This window comes from Anabrus simplex, chromosome 1, assembly GCF_040414725.1.
Source record: "Anabrus simplex isolate iqAnaSimp1 chromosome 1, ASM4041472v1, whole genome shotgun sequence".
Lineage (NCBI taxonomy): Eukaryota > Metazoa > Arthropoda > Insecta > Orthoptera > Tettigoniidae > Anabrus > Anabrus simplex.
In genome coordinates this window covers 1,116,397,824-1,116,418,303 of record NC_090265.1, presented here as the reverse complement: position 1 = coordinate 1,116,418,303, position 20,480 = coordinate 1,116,397,824, and the positions used below count along the sequence as shown (strand labels likewise).

The following is a 20,480-nucleotide window of genomic DNA, read 5'->3' as shown; positions in this document are numbered from 1 at the left end:
CAGGAAAGGGCTAGGAGTGGGAAGGAAGCGGCCGTGGCCTTAATTAAGGTACAGCCCCAGCATTTGCCTGGTGTGAAAATGGGAAACCATGGAAAACCATCTTCAGGGCTGCCGACAGTGGGGTTCGAACCTACTATCTCCCGAATACTGGATACTGGCCGCACTTAAGCGACTGCAGCTATCGAGCTCGGTAATCGCAGTTTTTCTATACAGGGTTATTCACCTAAGATGTTACACGGAAATAACGTCTAGCCCTAGACCATTAAAGATATCGGTATTCTGTTTTCATATTCGTAACTGATACCCAGGGGCTTGTAAAATTATGTGCTACGTATTCCCATGGGGTGATTAAGAACCGAGATATTGATACTAACTCCATATTTTTTTAAATGGAACGGCACAAATTCATACAGCTGGCCTAACTGCTTACAAGTTCAAATATGTAAGTATTTTCATTCAAAACTTGTTAACTGATCATTCATCCAAGATTGCCTGAACTCTGCCTGGCCCAACACAAACATTTCCCTTGCCAGTTCGGAGGTGCCTCCGTAGCGTAACGGTTAGTGTTATTACCTGCCGTCCTCGGGGACCCGGGTTCGATTCCCGGTACTGCCAGAAATTTAAGAATGGCAGGAGGGCTGGTATATGGTTCGAATGGTACGTGCAGCTCACCTCCAATGGGGGTGTGCCTAAAAAGAGCTGCACCACCTCAGGATGAGGACACGAGTTTACTTAGTCCGGAGGTATCTCAAAGTGTTCAAAAATGTGGGGGAAAATTCCGCCACCTCAGCATGTCCAAAAGCCGTACAAGTAGTTAGTGGGTCGTAAAGAAATAATAAGTGAATGAACAGAATACTCTCCTCTTCCAAAGAGGGATATCCCTAAACTGTCTTTATTGTACTCGTAACGAATATATGTGACAGTTTTTATAAGCCAAATATTAGAGATATTCCAACTAATAAAATGTCACAAGCATAATTAAAACATTATGTACTCATATACCGTATATCCCATAAATACTTCTTGGATGGTTCTTTAATGGTTAGATAAACGTAGCCTTTGATGCATTTCTCAGACTTCAACTCATACAGTTTAGGATACCTCCTCATGCATATCCTTGCTACTAGCTACGTAGGCAAGTCAATAAGTATCTGTAACTTTACTCTAATTGTCTTTAAGTTGACTCTGTGGCGTTATGTGCTCACCAGCCACTACAGGGTAGACGCATGCACATAAATAATGTACCAATATAAACAAAGCATATCGTCTCCTACACCTCCTCGCTTAACGCATTAGTGCAGGTAGGCAGCCCGCTACAAGACTGTTGTGATCGAAGTGGGCACAGTGGTGGATGTATAGCAATATACACACTGTGCATTCAGCACTATTCGTTCACTCCCTTCCCCTCCTTTTCAGTACTGGAGCGGGCCACTGTTGATTGTTTATGTTGGGGCACCATTTCTGTGCATGCGTGTACCATTGTCTACGTCTGTGGTAGGTTTCAGTGTTATCAGATCAGTACAGCTTACGCTGTTGGGACGTAAAGATGGCCGCGCCACTCTCTGCACCAAGGAAGAACAGCATTCTGTATCCGTTTTCTTTTTTTGGTCTGAGAACCATGGCTAATGTGTACATGGTTTGCCACGTCATCAACAGTCACTCGTCTGTTATTCAGGATCATATCACGCACCACTGTAGTTCAATATTGACATCCGTTACGGCTGCAGATGACGCCCATCTTTCCTCATCCTTCAAGCGCGTGCGACTCCTTTTGAACTGTATAATCCACTGGAAAACAATTCGCTGTGGCAAAACACTGTCCCTGTATTATGCTGAAAGTCTTGTATGTTTTCCGCTCCTGGTACACCATCAAAACACAAAAAAACGGATTAGGGAACGCTGTTCTTCCTTGATGCAAACAGAGAGTGGCGCGGCTACCTTTACCACAGACGTAGACAATGGTGCGATCTAGCGGCGGAGACCACACAACGCCATAATGCCAACCTAAAGACAATTAGAGCAAAATTGCAGATACTTACTGACTTGCCCTCGTACATGCATTTTCTCTGTTTTCGCCTTCTTTATATTTATTTGCCACATTCGTCTGAGTAATATTAAGCAGTTTTGCTGTTCTCCGTGGTTTCTTTCAATTTTTGCTTAATATTTTAATAAGAGTTAATTTTCAATTTTTTTTCTAGTTGCTTTACGTCGCACCGACACAGATAGGTCTTATGGCGGCGATGGGATAGGAAAGGGCTAGGAATGGGAAGGAAGCGGCCGTGGCCTTAATTAAGGTACAGCCCCAGCATTTGCCTGGTGTGAAAATAGGAAACCACGGAAAACCATTTTCAGGGCTGCCGACAGTGGGGTTCGAACCTACTATCTTCCGAATACTGGATACTGGCCGCACTTAAGCAACTGCAGCTATCGAGCTCGGTTTTTAATTTTATTATCTCCTTCCCATTTATATATTTGTCTCTGACTTTTCTTGTTTCTTTACAGTCTTTTAATGCCACCTTCATATCTTTATTGAATAAAATGCATTGATTTTACATTTTTTTTTTTTTTTTTTTTTTTTTTGCTCATGGCGTAAGGCTAACAACATTATAATGTGTCACTGACGTACTCGTAACTGCTGATAGTCTCACGAATGCGCGAGGTGCCAAAGTTCTGCCATGAAAAAGGGTTATTTAATGTGGCAGTTATTGCACTCGCACTAAAAGCCAAACCAAATCTGTGGCCCATGCAGTTAACTGAGGTTCTTAGTCTACCAAGACGACTGCTGCCCATCCAAGTGATCTGTAGATATTAGAGTGCACGCGGTCAGCATGACTATATTCTCAGCCGTATTCGTCTTTCATGCCAGAAAATCCTCAATTATCCCTACCGAGGCTGAGTGAACCCATTCCTAAACTACTTCTTTCTTGGCTTTTTCCCGTCAAGATGCAGGGTCCGCCAAAATTCTACATCGGGCCTTCCACTTCATCCGGTCGATGGCATGAGCAGGTCGTATGGCTACATGCCCAGAGATTACGATTAAAATAATTGGACGAGCAGAATTTTGAGCCAGGGGCCTCCGCGTAAGAGGCTCTTTTCTCTCAGCGTTCTGCAAGCATCTCTGTCAACGAACTATATATCCTCTGTTTAAACCTAACACTGTGGCCTGGTCTGTCTGTACATGCCCCATCTTGAAATCATTAGAAATCCATCAAATACCTATCCCCGCGAGGTGCTTGGCTTCCCCTCTACTTCTCCGAAATACGAATATATTCATTCGTGGAATGACCTCTTCTTCGAGTACCTTTGGGACTTGGCCCTAAATAGATACTTCGGCTTACTATTTCCATTCATCTTTTCTTTTCTTTTCTTTTCTTTTCTTTTCTTTTCTTTTCTTTTCTTTTCTTTTCTTTTCTTTTCAATTTTGAAATGTTCGCCATCTTTTTCTCGTGACGCAGTAGTACAAGGCGTCAGGCGGCCAGCTATATGGCCTCGGCCGTATAGTTGGGTTTTCGTGACCAGGTCGCTGGCTTTTGTATTACACAGCTCCTCGGCTAGTCTCACGAAACATATTGCCAATACTTTATCAATGTTTCTCTTGCGGGACTTTTTTCAATTGCCCGAGGTCAGCACTTTGTATACATTTTTACAGCCGGATGCCTTTTCTAACACCAACCCAAAAGGAGGGATATAATTCACTAGTGCGTGTTTCTGTGGTGGATCGTAGAGAAATGTATTGTATGTAAATGAAGATGTGTATTAAAACGAACATAAACACCCAACCCCCGAGCTAGAGGAAATAACCACACAAAGTTAGAATCCCCGAAGCAGCCGGGAATCGAACCCAGAGTCCTCTGAACCGAAGGCCACTACAATGACTATTCAGTCAAGGAGCCCGGCAACAGTAAATAATCAGTTATTAGCATGATATATTGAAAATGCAAACCAATTCATCTATTTCATGGCCATTTCGAATTTAGTAGGCAAAAATGCATAACCGAGCGAGTTGGCCGTGCGGTTAGAGGCGCGCAGCTGTGAGCTTGCATCCGGGAGACAGTGGGTTCGAACCCCGCTGTCGACAGCCCTGACGATGGTTTTCCGTGGTTTTCCATTTTCACACCAGGCAAATGCTGGCTGGTGCTGTACTTTAATTAAGGCCATGGCCGCTTCCTTCCCACTCCTAGGTCTGTGTCGGTGAGACGTAAAGCAGCTATAACAATAAAAATAGATAAAAATAGGCTATTTTGGTTTAAGACGCAACAAACTCAGTAACAAGTTATGTCGTCCAAAGTTATGAGAGCATTTATATAAATTTAAGAGCCATTTCCTGTAGTTTCCGTGTCCTATAAGAACACGGTGTGTGTTTCTGTTGGAAGTTCTTCCTCATTGTATTAAGACATGAATGGTATTGATAATGGGCCATCCTCTCTAATTGTGTATGCAGGAGCCTCAACAGCTTTACGGGAAATCTGACTCTTGCTGCTCTAGCAGACATATAAATGAGGTAAGCTTTTTCTCCTTACAAATTGGAGGTTAATAGTTATTAGGCTATTAGAGTTTCTGATATGGACGTGTCCTACATCCCAAACAGGACAGTTAGTGGTAGGTACGTGGTACTAGAAGGTGAATCGAAGAGCCATGTAGAACAGTAGTCACCATCGTGGACTTGGGAAACCGAACAACTGGACACAAGATCCTGGTCACTGCTGGTAATTTTAGGAGTTCCATATTTCACAGTGCCGTTGATATTAGGACATAAAATAACCATCATGCAAAATTTCGCACCCTAGTGATTTCGAGAGAAACAGAGAAGTACTGACTTCAGAGGAGCAGTCAGGTACTGGATGTCCTTCAGTTTCCAATATTTCAGGTTCAATCCTGGCTGAGGTCAGTGGCACTCCAGGATGGCTTCGTGTCGTTAGCTTCCAGCACGCTGAAACACACACCTCTGGGACGAAATTCTGACACTGTGGCTTCACATAAAAGTTATCAGAATTGTATGGACGTTATACAATTATTATTATTATTATTATTATTATTATTATTATTATTATTATTATTATTATTATTATTATTATTATTATTATTATTATTATTATTATTATTATTATTATCATCATCATTATTATTATCATTATTATTATCATTATTATTATTATTATTATTATTATTATTATTATTATTATTATTATTATTATTATTGTTGTTAAGAGGGATTGGTATTTCCCATTTAAACAATATTATCGCTACCAGCTACGATCACCACTTTACCATGACGATCAAGATGTCCCAAGCCCTTAACAACAATACGATGCTACTAAAATCCGTCAGGACGCCTCTCACAGCGGTTTGGTTGAAGTAGCACGCCACAACGAAAGACTTGTGTCTGGCCTGTTGTGCTGGCAGATATCGCACGTGATGGAACGCGACAATGGCGCGAGACACGCACTGACAGTCGAATATTTCATTTATAAACGCTAGCAAAATCATTTCTTGGCAAAACTCCCAACTACTGACGTAATCGTTTGGCAGCAGACATTCTCGCGTCATAGAACAACGTTTGCATAAAAAATACCCCCTCCCACACGTGAGCAAAGCAGTCCTGAACTAGGACAAAGTCATCGCCGGTGAGCGATCACAAGCACTGTCGGTGGCGGCATTTGTTTCAGAACACAGTAGGATGGCAGTAATCCCGGAATAGCATCTTCACAGAAGAAATAAACATAAGAGGAGAGCAAGTCAATGTGTCCGGCTGCTTGGCTCCTCGGTCAGCGTCAAAGCCTTCGATTCAGAGGGCCCTGAGTTCAACTCCAGGACAGATTGAGGATTTCAACGGCGTCTGCTTATTGTTTTTCTTTTTTAAGTTGCTGTACGTCGCACCGACTCAGACAGGCCTTATAGCGACGATCGAACAGGAAAGGACTGGGAGTGTGAAAGACGCGGCCTTGGCCTTAATTAAGGTATAGCCACAGCATTTACCTGGTGTAAAAATGGGAAACCATGAAAATCCATCTTCAGGGCTGCCGACAGTGGGGTTCGAACCCACTATCTCCCGAATGCAAGTTTACAGCTGCGCGCCCCTAACCAAACGGCCAACTTGCTTGGTAAAATTTCCGTCTGTGCCGGTGCGACGTAAAGCAAAATTGTAAATAATAATAATAATAATAATAATAATAATAATAATAATAATAATAATAATAATAATAATAATAATAAGCATCATCATCATCATCATCATCATCATAAATTCCTCTGACTCGGGGAATGGCCATTTGTGTTGTCTCAATACAATCCTCTTCATATACACTTCATACTACGTACCACTAAAGAAACACGCAATAATGAATACATCCCTCCGCATAACGTCGACGTCACGAAGGGCGTCAGGCCGTGAAACAGGGGGAGGTTCACATGTGCTGGCATCCCACAAGGATTCAAAAAACAATGGCTGGAGAGGAAGAGCCGCAAGATGAAAACCAATCGATCCGTAATCGTCATAAAATAAAGCGATATTTTTTTAAATTGTGCTGATGATTCACAATACAATAAAAAGAGTATATACATAGTCTATATAAGTACACATCACTTTGCTAAAACCTGTTTTTAGAAATTACTGATGATGATGATGATGGTGGTGATGGTATTAGTGTTATCTATGACAAATCAGGGCAAAATTCGGTCATTTTCTCAAAAGCGGGACATTTGATTGTCCCGCCAAAATAGGGACCTGTGGTCACATTGATATATAGCATCACGATATTTCTGAACGTCTTAGACCATTTGTAATCCATTATGAAGCCATGTAACATCATGGTGAATCACCTTATAGTGTTAGAAGATAGCTGGTAATACTGTAGCTCAGCAAGTGGACAAGCGGCCACTCTGCTCGGTTGTTACAGTAGCCTACATTATAAATGGTGAGATTTTATGAATGCCGTCTTTTATCCCTTCATTCCCGAAATGTTTAAATAGTTCCGATTGTTATGTGGTTACAGAAAGTAGCCTACATGTAGCTCAGGTGGTAGTGGTGATTATTGTTTTAAGAGGAAGTACAACTAGGCAACCATCCTCTACATAACACTAATCCGAGAGAAGAAATGGACACTTCGATAAATGAAGGTATCGGCCAAAAAAGGACAAGGGCCACGAAGGGCGTGAAAATGAATGACTCCCTAAGCCTCAATACCTTATAGCGTCGGGATCGGAAAAGAACAAGAGTTGACCAAGAGAGGTAGGATAGGATAGAGGAAAGTGAGGAGCCTGACACAAGTAAATGGAAGCAATGCCAGGACTCAGCTAAGGGCCCCGTGGTCGCCAACCCACGCTCCAAAGTTCAGAGCCCCTGGGCCCCTTTCAGTCGTCTCTTACGACAGGCAAGGGATACCGTGGGTGTTATTCTACCACCCCACCCACTGGGGATGAGGCTGGAAAAAGCTGCGCCACCTCGGGGCGAGGACAAAAATTTACATTTACTTCAAATGCTGTTAAAATGGAAAGAAGAGGTTCTGTATAAAATGTGTATTTTTTTTTTTACTTTGCCAAGCCGAGGCGATAAAGGCCTTATCGGTTCACCCGGAGGAACGTAGGTTCGATTCCTCATCAGGAAGTCCAAAACTTAATGAAATTATATTTTCACTTCTGGAACAGCAGAAGAGCCTGAGGTTCACTCAGCCTACACAAAAAATGAGTACCAGGTTAATTTCTTTGGACAAAGGCAGTCAGGCACAGAGCTAACTACTCTATCCCACTTAAGTGCTGAGGTTATGGATAGTGGAAACTTTAACCCTTCATTCCTTCAAGGGCTTTCATAGCCCTTGGCTTGGCTTTGCTTTGCTTTATGTCTAGTTTGTAGGATATAGTAGTTACGTAGATATGAAAAGGTTAACAGAGGACAGGGTGGCGTGGAGCGCGGTATTAAACCAGTCTGAAGACTGATGACTTAAACAACATTTTTAGTGGAGCTACCGGCAAGAATAACTTTGTGTCACTCACGTGAAATAGCTAGAGGATTGGGTTCCATATGCCCTTCTGATTTACTTACACCTAACATCTGCCCCATGTGTTTTCGTATATAATATATTCTTATCCTACCTTTCTTGAATGCAACAATTTGCTTTGCTTCTACACGTGTTTGATAAGCGAAAATATCTCTTATCCATAGGGCAGTTGGATTAAAGGGTATAAACTAGCCACAGAATTGACAATCTTCTACAAGGACTTAGTCCCGCCTTATCTATATATATATAAAATAACTTGTCCTGACTGACTGATTCATCATCGCCGAGCCAAAACTACTGGACATAAAGAGATGAAATTTTGGGGATATATTCATATTAAGACGTAGGTGCTCGCTAAGAGAGGATTTTGGGATATTCCTTCGCTAAGGGGGTGGAAACGGGGGTGAAATTTTAAAATGAGTTGCTCTATATCTCAAAACTTTAAAAGTTTACAGATGTAAAAATTGGTATTTAGAATCGTCTTTAAAAATAAGGAAACACGTATTTTTTTGTTTTCAGAAAATCCCAATAGGAGGGGTGAAAAAGGGTGAAAATGGGGAAAATGGGTTGAATGCCTTTAATCAGGATACCGGTACCTATATCTCAGAAACTGAAGATATTACAGACCTGAAAATTGGTACGTTTGATCTCTTTTAAAAATAAAGAAACACGTATTTTTTTGTTTTTGGAAAATCCAATTAATGGGAGGGTGAAAAGGGGGTGAATTTTTAAAATGAGTGAATCTATATCTCCAAACTTTTAAAGTTTGCAGCTGTAAAAATTGGTATTTAGAACCTTCCTTAAAAATAAAGGAACACGTATTTTTTTGTTTTCAGAAAATCGCAATAGGAGGGATGAAAAAGGGTGAAAATGTGGGGAAATGGGTTGAATGCCTTTAATCAGGATACCGGTACTTATATCTCAGAAACTGAAGATGTTACAGACCTGAAACTTGGTACTTTTGATCTCTATTAAAAATAAAGAAACACGTATTTTTTTGTTTTTGGAAAATCCAATTAATGGGAGGGTGAAAAGGGGGCGAATTTTTAAAATGAGTGATTTTATATCTCCAAACTTTTAAAGTTTGCAGATGTAAAAATTGATATTTAGAATCTTCATTAAGAATAAAGAAACACGTATTTTTTGGTTTTTTGAAAATCGCAATAGGAATCGTAAAAATGGGTGAAAAAGGGGTTGAATGCCTTTAATGAGGCTACTTATATCTCAGAACCTGAAGATATTACAGACCTGAAAATTGATGTTTGGGATCTCTTTAAAAAATAAAGAATCACGTATTTTTTTGTTTTTCGAAAATCCAATTAATGGGGGGGGGTGAAAAGGGGGTGATTTTTTAAAATGAGTGTATCTATATCTCAAAACTTTTAAAGTGTATGGATGTAAAAATTGGTATTTAGAATCTCCTTTAAAAATAAAGAAACGCGTAATCTTTTGTTCTCGGAAAATCCCAATAGGAAGCGTGTAAAAGGGTGAATAATGGGTTGAATGCCTTTAATGAGGCTTCTTATATTTCAGAACCTGAAGATATTACAGACCTGAAAATTGGTATGTGGTATCTACTTTAAAAGTAAAGAAACACGTATTTTTTCGTTTTTTGAAGATATAAATATTGGGGGTTGAAAGTGGGGGGTGAATTTTTAGAAATGAGTGTGTTTACATCTTAAAACTTAAAAATTTACAGATGTAAAAATTGGTAGTTAGAATCTCCTCTAAAAATAAAGGAACACGTATTTTTTTGTTTCCTGTAAATCCCAATAGGAGGGGTGTAAAAGGGTGAAAAATGGGTTGAATGTCTTTAATGAGGATACTTATATTTCAGAACCTGAAGATATTACAGAACCGAAAATTTGTATATGGGACCTCCTTTAAAAATAAAGAAACACGTATTTTTTAGTTTTTTGGAAATCCAATTAATGGCGGTTAAACAGGAGTGACAAATTGGGTGAATTTTTTGAAAGACTATATCTACAGAATATCTTGGAAACGTAAAATGTTACAGACGTAAAAAGTGGGTGTTTGGAATCTCCTGTAAATGTAAAGAAACATAGGTGATTTGTTTTTGGAAATCCACCTAAGGGGAACTCAAAAGTGGTGAAATTTTAAAATGAGAATTTTTACAGTATATCTAAAAAAACTTAACATGTTACAGAAGTGAAAAATGGTATTTTTTATCTCTATTAAACATAACGAATCGTGTATTTTTATTTTTCGGAAATACCACTTGGGTGGTGGGGGGTGGGTAAGAGTGACTGAAAATGGTGTTGAATTCTTTTAATTAGGCTACTGATATCTCAAAAATGAAGATGTTACAGACGTGAAATTCGATATTTGCAATCTGCTTTAAAAGTAAAGAAACACGTATTCTCGGAAAATCCAATGAGGGGGGGGGGGGGTGAAAGTATTGAAAATTTAATTGACTTAATTGTATGAGAATGCAAACATCTAATAAAAACTAAAGTTGTTACAGACGTGAAAATTCGTATTTAGATCTCCTTTAAAAACAAAGAAAAACGCGTTTCGGTGGGGAAACCATCTTGGAGGGTGGGAGTGTAAAGGAGTTGAATTCCTTTCATGACGACACATAAATCAAAAGCTGAAGAAGTTAGAGTCGTGATAATTGGTATTTAGAAGATCTTTTACTATTAAAGAAGCAAGTATTTTTTGCGGGAAAATTCACTTACGGGTGGGGGGGAGTAGTGTGAGATGAAGTGAAAAAAATAAATTATTTTTATGGGGATACTTATATCTCAAAACTGACGGCAATAGACGTGAACATTGGTGTTTGGAATCTCCTTTAAACATAAAGAAACAAGCCTTCTTTTAATTCTTTTTTTGGGGGGGGGGGTTTGCCGGTAAATAAACTTAACGGCGGTGGGGTGTAGAAGGAGGTGAACCCATTGATTTTACTGTTCTTAATGTACTTATAAGTATCCTCCTTTGCTAAGGCGGCAGCGCGCGGGCCTCTCTCACAGCTGGGTTCCGTGGTTCAAATCCCGGTCACTCCATGTGACATTCGTGCTGGAAAAAACGGAGGTGGGACAGGTTTTTCTCCGGATACTCCGGTTTTCCCTGTCATCAGCCTTTCCAGCAACACATAATAGTAATAATAATAATAATAATAATAATAATAATAATAATAATAATAATAATAATAATAATAATAATGTTCCGGACCGCCGTCAAATGTGCGGATCGCGCTGGAAACGGCTCCTGGACGGGTAATGACTAAGAATGCAGTCCGGCCGCGGGTTCAGTGCCGCCAAAGCACCCAATATGACACCACGCCGGATCTCCTGAAGGATTTTATACATATTAAAATGATTATAGGAAATGATGGCAAAGATTTACGGAGCCAACTGACCGGGAGGAATACCTGAGCCTAGCCCGGGAAGTACGAAATCGATTGCTGGAAAGGAAGATTGAAAAATGGGAGGAAACGTGCCGTAATCTAATAGAAAACGAGTCAGATCGGGAATTTTGGTGGATTCTCACAGAAAACGAGTCAGATCGCGAATTTCGGCGGATTATATATCTAAAACAATAAGCATTCAATTATAAATTTCAGTACAATACCGTAGCGAAGCACGGGTATCTTGCTAGTCTATATATATATAAAATAGCTTGTCCTGACTGACTGACTGATTCATCATCGCCGAGCCAAAACTACTGGACATAATGAAATGAAATTTTGGGGATGCATTCATATTAAGATGTAGGTGTTCGCTAAGAGAGGATTTTTGGATATTCCGTTGAAGGGGGTGAAAAGGGGGGGTGAAGTTTTAAAATGAGTGCACCTATATCTTAAAACTTTAAAAGTTTACAAATGTAAAAATTGGCATTTAGAATCTTCTTTGAAAATAAGGAAACACGTATTTTTTTGTTTTCAGAAAATCCCAATAGGAGGGGTGAAAAAGGGTGAAAATGGGGGAAAATGTGTTGAATGCCTTTAATCAGGATACCGGTACTTATATCTCAGAAACTGAAGATATTACAGACCTGAAAATTGGTACTTTTGATCTCTTTTAAAAATAAAGAAACACGTATTTTTTTGTTTTTGGAAAATCTAATTAATGGGAGGGTGAAAAGGGGGTGAATTTTTAAAATTAGTGAATCTATATCTCCAAACTTTTAAAGTTTGCAGATGTAAAAATTGGTATTTAGAATCTTCATTAAAAATAAAGAAACACGTATTTTTTTGTTTTCGGAAAATCGCAATAGGAGGTATGAAAAGGGGTGAAAAAGGGGTTGAATGCCTTTAATGAGGCTACTTATATCTCAGAAAATGAGGATATTATAGACCTGAAAATTGGTGTTTGGGATCTCCTTTAAAAATAAAGAAACACGTATTTTTTGTTTTTGGAAAACCCAATTAAGGGGGGTAAAAAAGGGGTAATATTTTAAAATGAGTGTATCTATATCTCAAAACTTTTAAAGGTTATAGGTGTAAAAATAGGTATTTAGAATCTCCATTAAAGATAAAGAAACACGTATATTTTGTTTTCGGAAAATCCTAATAGGAAGGGTGGAAAAGGTTGAAAAAGGGGTCGAATGCATTTCATGAGTCTACTTATATTTCAGAACCTGAAGATATTACAGACCTGAAAATTGGTGTTTGGGATCTCCTTTAAAAAATAAATACGTATTTTTTGTTTGTGCAAAATACAATTAATGGGGGGGGGTGAAAAGGGGGTGATTTTTTAAAATGAGTGTATCTATATCTCAAAACTTTTTAAGTTTATAGATGTAAAAAATTGGTATTTAGAATCTCCTTTAAAAATAAAGAAACACGTATTCTTTTGTTTTCGGAAAATCCCAATAGGAAGGGTGTAAAAGGGTGAATAATGGGTTGAATGCCTTTCATGAGGATACTTATATTTCAGAACCTGAAGATATTACAAACCTGAAAATTGGTATTTTGGATCTACTTTAAAAGTAAAGAAACAGGTATTTTTTCGTTTTTGGAAAATCCAAATATTGGGGGGTGAAAACGGGGGTGAATTTTTTAAAATGAGTGTGTCTACATCTTAAAACTTTAAAATTTACAGATGTAAAAATTGGTGGTTAGAATCTCCTCTAAAAATAAAGGAACACGTATTTTTTTGTTTCCAGTAAGTCCTAATAGGAGGGGTGTAAAAGGGTGAAAAATGTGTTGAATGCCTTTAATGAGGATACACATATCTCAGAAATGAAAGATATTATAGAACTGATAATTCGCATATGGGATCTCCTTTAAAAATAAAGAAACACGTATTTTTTAGTTTTTGGAAAAGCCAATTAATGGCGGTTAAACAGGAGTGACAAATTGGGGTGAATTTTTTGAAAGACTATATCTACAGAATATCTTGGAATCGTAAAATGTTACAGACGTAAAAGTGGGTGTAAATCTCCTGTAAATGTAAAGAAATATAGGTTATTTGTTTTGGAAACTCTACTTAAGGGGAACCCAAAAGGGGTGAAATTTTAAAATGAGAATTTTTTCGGATATCTAAAAAACTTAACATGTTACAGGAGTGAAAAATGGTATTTTTTATCTCTATTAAACATAAAGAAAAGTGTATTTTTAGTTTTCGGAAATACCACTTGGGTGGAGGGCGGGGGGGGGGGGGTAAAAGTGACTGAAAATGGTGATGAATTCTTTTAATTAGGCTACTGATATCTCAAAAATGAAGATGTTACAGATGTGAAATTTGATATTTGCAATCTGCTTTAAAAGTAAAGAAACACGTATTCTCGGAAAATCCAATGAAGGGGGGGGGGGTGAAAGAATTGAAACATTAGTTGACTTAATTGTATGAGAATACATACATCTAATACTAAAGTTGTTACAGACGTGAAAATTCGTATTTGGATCTCCTTTAAAAACAAAGAAAAAGGCGTTTTGGTGGGGAAACCATCTTGGAGGGCGGGAGTGTAAAAGAGTTGAATTCCTTTCATGAGGACACATAAATCAAAAACTGAAGAAGTTAGAGTCGTGATAATTGGTATTTAGAAGATCCTTTACTATTAAAGAAACAAGTATTTTTTTGCTGGAAAATTCATTTAGGGGGAGGAGAGATTATTGTGAAATGAAGTGAAAAAAAGTAAATTATTTTTATGTGGATACTTATATCTCAAAACTGAAGGTAATAGACGTGAACATTGGTGTTTAGAATCTCCCTTAAACATAAAGAAACAAGCATCCTTTTAATTCTTTTTCGAGGGGGAGGGGGGTGGCTGTAAATAAACTTAACGGCGGTGGGGTGTAGAAGGAGGTGCGACCAATTGATTTTACTGTTATTAATGTACTTATAAGGATCCTCCGTTGCTCAGGCGGCAGCGCGCCGGCCTCTCACAGCTGGGTTCCGTGGTTCAAATCCCGGTCACTCCATGTGGCATTCGTGCTGGACAAAACGGAGGCGGGACAGGTTTTTCTCCGGATACTCCGGTTTTCCCTGTCATCAGCCATTCCAGCAACACATAATAGTAATAATAATAATAATAATAATAATAATAATAATAATCCGGACCGTCGTCAAATTGCGGACCGCGATGGAAACGGCTCCTGGAGGGGTAATGACTAAGAATGCAGTCCGGTCGCGGGTTCAGTGCCGCCAAGGCACCCAGTATGACAGCACGCCGGATCTCCTGAAGGATTATATCCGTATTAAAAATATTATAGGAAAAGATGGCAAAGATTTACGGACCCAACTGACCTGGAGGAATACCTGAGCCTAACCCGGGAAGTACGAAATCGATTGCTGGAAAGGAAGATTTAAAAATGGGAGGAAACGTGCCGTAAAATAATAGATCGGGAATTTTGGTGGATTCTCGCAGAGAACGAGTCAGATCGCGAATTTCGGCGGATTATATATCTAAAACAATAAGCATTCAATTATAAATTTCAGTATAATACCGTAGCGAAGCACGGGTATCTTGCTAGTGAAACCATATGGCGTCACTCATATTTCAACGCGAGGAAGTCTGGTAATACTAAATAATATGGACATTTTCGTTTCTTTTTTTTTCTTCTTTTCTAAAGAGTATATTTTTCCGTCACTCGGAGTAATTTGAACTGTAAAGGGTTACTGGTGTGTGTATTTGTAATAATCAGAACTAGATCTGGGAAGGAAGCTGCCAAGGTTTCTATGTTAAATACCATCCTAACATTCGTCGTGGGGAAACCAGAAAATCCAGTTCTAGCGTGACCAAGGGTAAGATATTAATTCACTTATCCACTCGATAATCATATTAGTCATAAATTTGTGGGCTGAAAGCTATTGTGTAAACCCCTAGGCCACAGAAGCGAACGCAAAAGAGAGACCTGTGGTAGTGAGTATTCATTCAGCTCATAGCTTACACAACCCGTACGGAAGAGCCCGTTGTATTTGTTGCGTGTGAATGATATCTAATGGCATGTGTAGCTGGAATGTAAGTACCTACGCAGTCACAATAATTTGGGTTTCGGAAGAGAACAGTGCCTTATCTCGAGAGGTCAGAGATGAAGAACGTAAGAGAGGAAATAACTGATTAATATTAGACTCACCTCGAAAGCTGTGTATACCAAGTAAGTTCCATCATAACGACCACCTAGGTGGTTACCTCTTTGTTATTTCTAACAGGAACAGAGCTATACAACTTTGGCTACCAAACTGAATTGTATGGTTGTAATGTCAAATTCCAGTTCATCATCGTGAAGAAAGACGAATAGCGCTAAAACGTGTCTGACTAACATGCAGAAGAACATGTATACAAGCAGGCTGGTATCTGATCGATTTCTTCTTACTTTTGTTGCAAAATTGATACCTAATTCCTCTCGGTTATTTTTCACAGTTCATGCAACACGCAACACAAAGACGAACAGCACGCAAAGCTAACGCTCCACGTTGAGAAATTACTCCACTATACAGAGTGTTTCAAAAAGGACTTTACAACTCTGACAGCTCATAGTTATTTATTCATTATACTTACAGAAATGGTTTTGGTGTCATCTTGACTGACAATAGATCAAGTTTTACCTAAACAGGTTGAATGTGACGTCCATCGGTCATGAGGCACACACCCTATCTGAAGTCGATTTCTTGCCAAACTCGCTGCAGCATGTCAGGCGTGACTCGTTCAATTGCGATGCAGATTCTACGTCTGAGTTCTGGTAGAGAAGCCGGTAAGGGTGGAACAAACACTGTATCCTTGACGAAACCCCACAAGAAAAAGTCAAGAGGCGTCAGGTCTGGTGAGCGTGGAGGCCATGCAAATGGTGCACCTCGTCCAATCCACTTACCCGGAAAGCGTACATTCAGGAAATCTCGGACGTCGGAGAGGAAGTGTGGCGGTGCGCCATTTTGCATGAAGTGTATGCTGAGTTCTTGCCCATCAGCATCAATCTGCGGGATTAAAAAGTTTTCCAGCATATCTAAGTACACTATTCCGTTGATAGTTTTCTCACTGAAGAAGAAAGGCGCGTAAACTTTGTTCTTGCTCAATGCACAAAACACGTTCAATTTTGGGCTATCACGTTCATGTTCTAGCACTTTCACTGGATTTTCACTGCCCCAGATCCTACAGTTGTGTCTATTAACTTTACCACTTAAGCGGAAAGTTGCCTCATCGCTAAAGATATTCCAATGAAATGTTCATCTTCTTCCAACCGATGTAACATGTCCACACAAAAGTCCTTACGAGCAAACTTATCAGTGTCTTTTAGTTGCTGTGCCATTGTGAACTTGTATGGTTTAAGATGAAACCGTTTTCTCAACACACGCCAAATAGTCGTATGTGCGACGCCCAGCTCTCGAGAAGCACGCCGTGTCGATTTTCGAGGACTGTGCTCAAAGCGTTGTCTCACTTGCTCTACGACATCGTCAAACGTACGTGGACGACCTGAGGATTTCTTACGGCTTTTCTTTGCTAGTTGCTTTACGTCGCACCGACACAGATAGGTTTTATGGCAACGATGGGACAAGGAAGGGCTAGGAGTGGGAAGGAAGCGGCCGTGGCCTTAATTAAGGTACAGCCCCAGCATTTGCCTGGTGTGAAAATGGGAAACCACGGAAAACCATCTTCAGGGCTGCCGACAGTGGGGTTCGAACATACTATCTCCCGAATACTGGATAATGGCCGCACTTAAGCGACTGCAGCTATCGAGCTTGGTTCTTATGGCTTACCGAACATCCAGTTTCAATAAAGCACTTATGCCACTCAGAAATAGTAGACCTACCGGGAGGATATTTACCATACTTTGTACGAAAATTACGTAGCACACTAACTTGTCGCCGACTTCGATTCTTCAAACCAAAACACACAGCGAGCGCGCTCGGGACCGGTGAAGGCAGCCATCTTTGCTGCAACTGCCGCTAGCGCTTGCAGTGGCTCGATTCTGTACTAGCGTACCACTTGATCTATTGTCAGTCAAGATGACACTAAAACTATGCCTGTAGCTGAAATGAATAAATAACTATGAGCTGTCAAAGTTGTAAAGTCCTTTTTTGAAACACCCTGAATAACGATGTTTCAGTAAACATATGCACTGTAGACTGTAGTAAATTACTAAAGTACATTTCGACCTCAAATGAACGGGATCATAAACTAGTCCTTTCCCATTTCTCTGGCTTCTGTGTAACAACTGATGGCTGCCCTCCTCTGATCAGAACTGTGTAGGTATCTCACGTCCAAAATGTTATTACCAATAGCGATGTCTGCACCTCTTATACCAGACGGTTGCTCAAATATACTCAAGAAACTAAATATCAAATGTTATTTCCTACAATGATGTCTGCACCTCTTATATCAGACGGTTGTTCAAATATACTCAAGAAACCGAATGTCTAAGAAAATATCCGAGGAAAGGTCATAACTCCAAACCAACTGGACAGCAGAGAGATACCCTTAATCTTTAAACCAGAACGGCAATGTTCACAACAAGCAACACAATTCCTTGAAGGGAATTGGATCACTCGAAAATGTCACCATAATTTTAATAAATAGAGAGGTCGTTTGTTACTCTCTCATACCAAACCAAAAACAGTGACACATGCAGCTAATTAAGAGCCTTGACCTACTGTCAGGTCTGCTGCCTAGCCAGGTGGCATCCAGATATTGGGGTGTACGTGGTCACCGTGATGACATCTTCAGAAGTATTGTTTGAATTACTTGACGAGCTCCAATGACTCCTAGGTACCTTCTTCTTTGATTTCATGAGATTGAATGAACCTCTTTCAAGCCCTCAATTCAGAATTAAAGATCGGGATCGATACGGAGACCTCTGGTTATGAAGCAGACACGTTACTCCTATACCACAGGGCTGGTGCATTGCTCTGAAATTGAAATGGCGTATGCCTTTTAGTGGCGGGAGTGTCCGAGGACAAGTTTGACTGCCAGACAGAGGTCTTTTGATTTGACTTCCGTAGGTGACCTGCGCGTCGTGATGAGGATGAAATGATGATGAAGACGATACATACACCCAGCCCCTGTGTCAGCGAAATTAACCAATTATGGTTAACATTCCCGAGCCTGCCCGGAATCAAAGCCGGGACCCCTATGAGCAAAGGCCAGCACGCTAACCATTTAGCCATGGAGCTGGACTGCATTGCTCTATCATACAGTGATGAATTTAGGTTTCACCTACATAGGTTTATTAGAAAAAAACAGTAGTATGTGGGATGGAAAGTCTTGCTTAAAAACGTCTACAGACTGGTGCTGACTAGCAAGTTAGAGAGACGTGAGAAGAGCAATCGCTAGTCCCCACCTGAGTCTGGCATCGCCTCCAGTTGCTAGTATCAGGCTCCTTCGACCTCCTTTGGTTAACTCTAATTCTCTTCCTGCCTAGCGCAATATTAAGGAGTCTCGTATCTTTCCTCCACTGTTCATAGCTTTTCCCCTTCTGTAACCGTTACCTTCATTTTTCAGAAAGTCGGAGCTCTCCCCTCTGCTGTTCATGATATTCGTAACAGCAGAAAATCAGGTTGTTTTTAACAATAATCGCCACTTCCCTTCTTCCTGCTTTTTTTTTTTTTTTTCAATTTACTGCGGTCGGCACTTGATATGGATTTGGTTCAATCCTTTTATGGCCGGAAGACCTTCCTGGCTCCAACCCTATGTGGAAGGAGGCATTCACTAATGTGTCTTTCTATGGTGGTTCGTATTACGGTGTGTTGCGTGTGTATGAGAGGAGTGAATTGAAAATAACACTCACTCCCCGAGCCAGATGAATTAACTGTGGCTCGGCAGTGAATCGAACAGAAGACCAGTACGCTGACCATTCAGCCAAGGAGCCGGGCGAAACAGCAATCACCACGAACATTACTCTAGCCGAGCTATTGATATTAACAAAAAGCAACAACAATAGTCACTCTTTTAACGCAGAATACGTCTCTTTTTTGGAGGACCAACTTGTTCATTTTTTTACATTTTACAATTTGTTTTACGTCGCACCGACACAGATAGGTCTTATGGCGACAATGGGATAGGAAAGGCTTAGGAGTGGGAAGGAAGCGGCAGTGGCTTTAATTAAGGTACAGCCCCAGCATTGCCTGGTGTGAAAATGGGAAACCACGGAAAGCCATCTTCAGGGCTGCCTACCGTGCGGCTCGAACCCACTATCTCCCGGATGCAAGCTCACAGCTGCGCGCCCCTAACCGCACGGCCAACTCGCTCGGTTATTTATTCAAAACGGACAGTGTTAGACCCATGAACAGCGCGTGCTTCGCCGTGGTCATAGTTACCATAAACCAGGGAATGCTGCTAGTGTCATGGGGATGTGTGCCTGGTGTACTATTTCCTCGGGAGGAATATTTTTTTGACATAAATATGTCTTAACTAGCTGGGGGTCACCCGAAATTTATGTAATAAAATAGTATCATGTAAAAAAATGTGTGACGGTAGTGTAACCTAGCAACCGTGCAAACTATGTCTTATAACTGGTGGTCATCTGAAATTAGCAATAAATGAAGGATGGCCATGGTCGAGAGACATGTAAGACATACTTAAGATCGTTTGATTATCCCACAAGAACATTTGACGCCATTTTTTACATTCTTGAATTGATAATTATTTTAGAACAATTGTATTCTACGTTTGATTCAATTTGTATATCATCATCATCATCATCGTTATCATGTAATAAAGACAAACCCCCGCCGCTACAACCATTCTTCTCTCTTCACTTTCTTGTAGTTCTTGTACTTCTTCATGTTCTTCAGGTCTTTGAACTATGATTTTCTGGGTCTTTCTCTGCCTCTCTGTCCCAGTACTTTTCCTTCAAAAAATGTTCGTCAGGAACTTATGCTCTCTCAGTATAAGTTGTATTACTGAGTAAGTTGGCCGTGGGGTTAGGACCGCGCAGCTGTGAGCTTGCTTTCGGGAGATAGTAGCTTCGAAACCCACTGTCAGCAGCCCTGAAAATGGTTTTCCGTGTTTTCCAATTTCACGGCTGGTAAATGCTGGGACTGTACTTTAAATAAGGCCGTGGCCGCTTCCTTCCCACTCCAAGCCCTT

The 20,480-nt window shown here is 40.1% G+C and overlaps 1 protein-coding gene and 1 pseudogene across 3 annotated transcripts in view; both read right to left on the bottom strand.

Annotated features, from left to right (window-relative positions):
- LOC136858075 (pleckstrin homology-like domain family B member 1) overlaps window positions 1-20,480 on the bottom strand; it is an 871,560-nt gene that overhangs the window by 772,253 nt on the left and 78,827 nt on the right. The window lies entirely within an intron of this gene.
- LOC136858188 (uncharacterized) overlaps window positions 16,036-20,480 on the bottom strand; it is a 37,177-nt pseudogene continuing 32,732 nt past the window's right edge.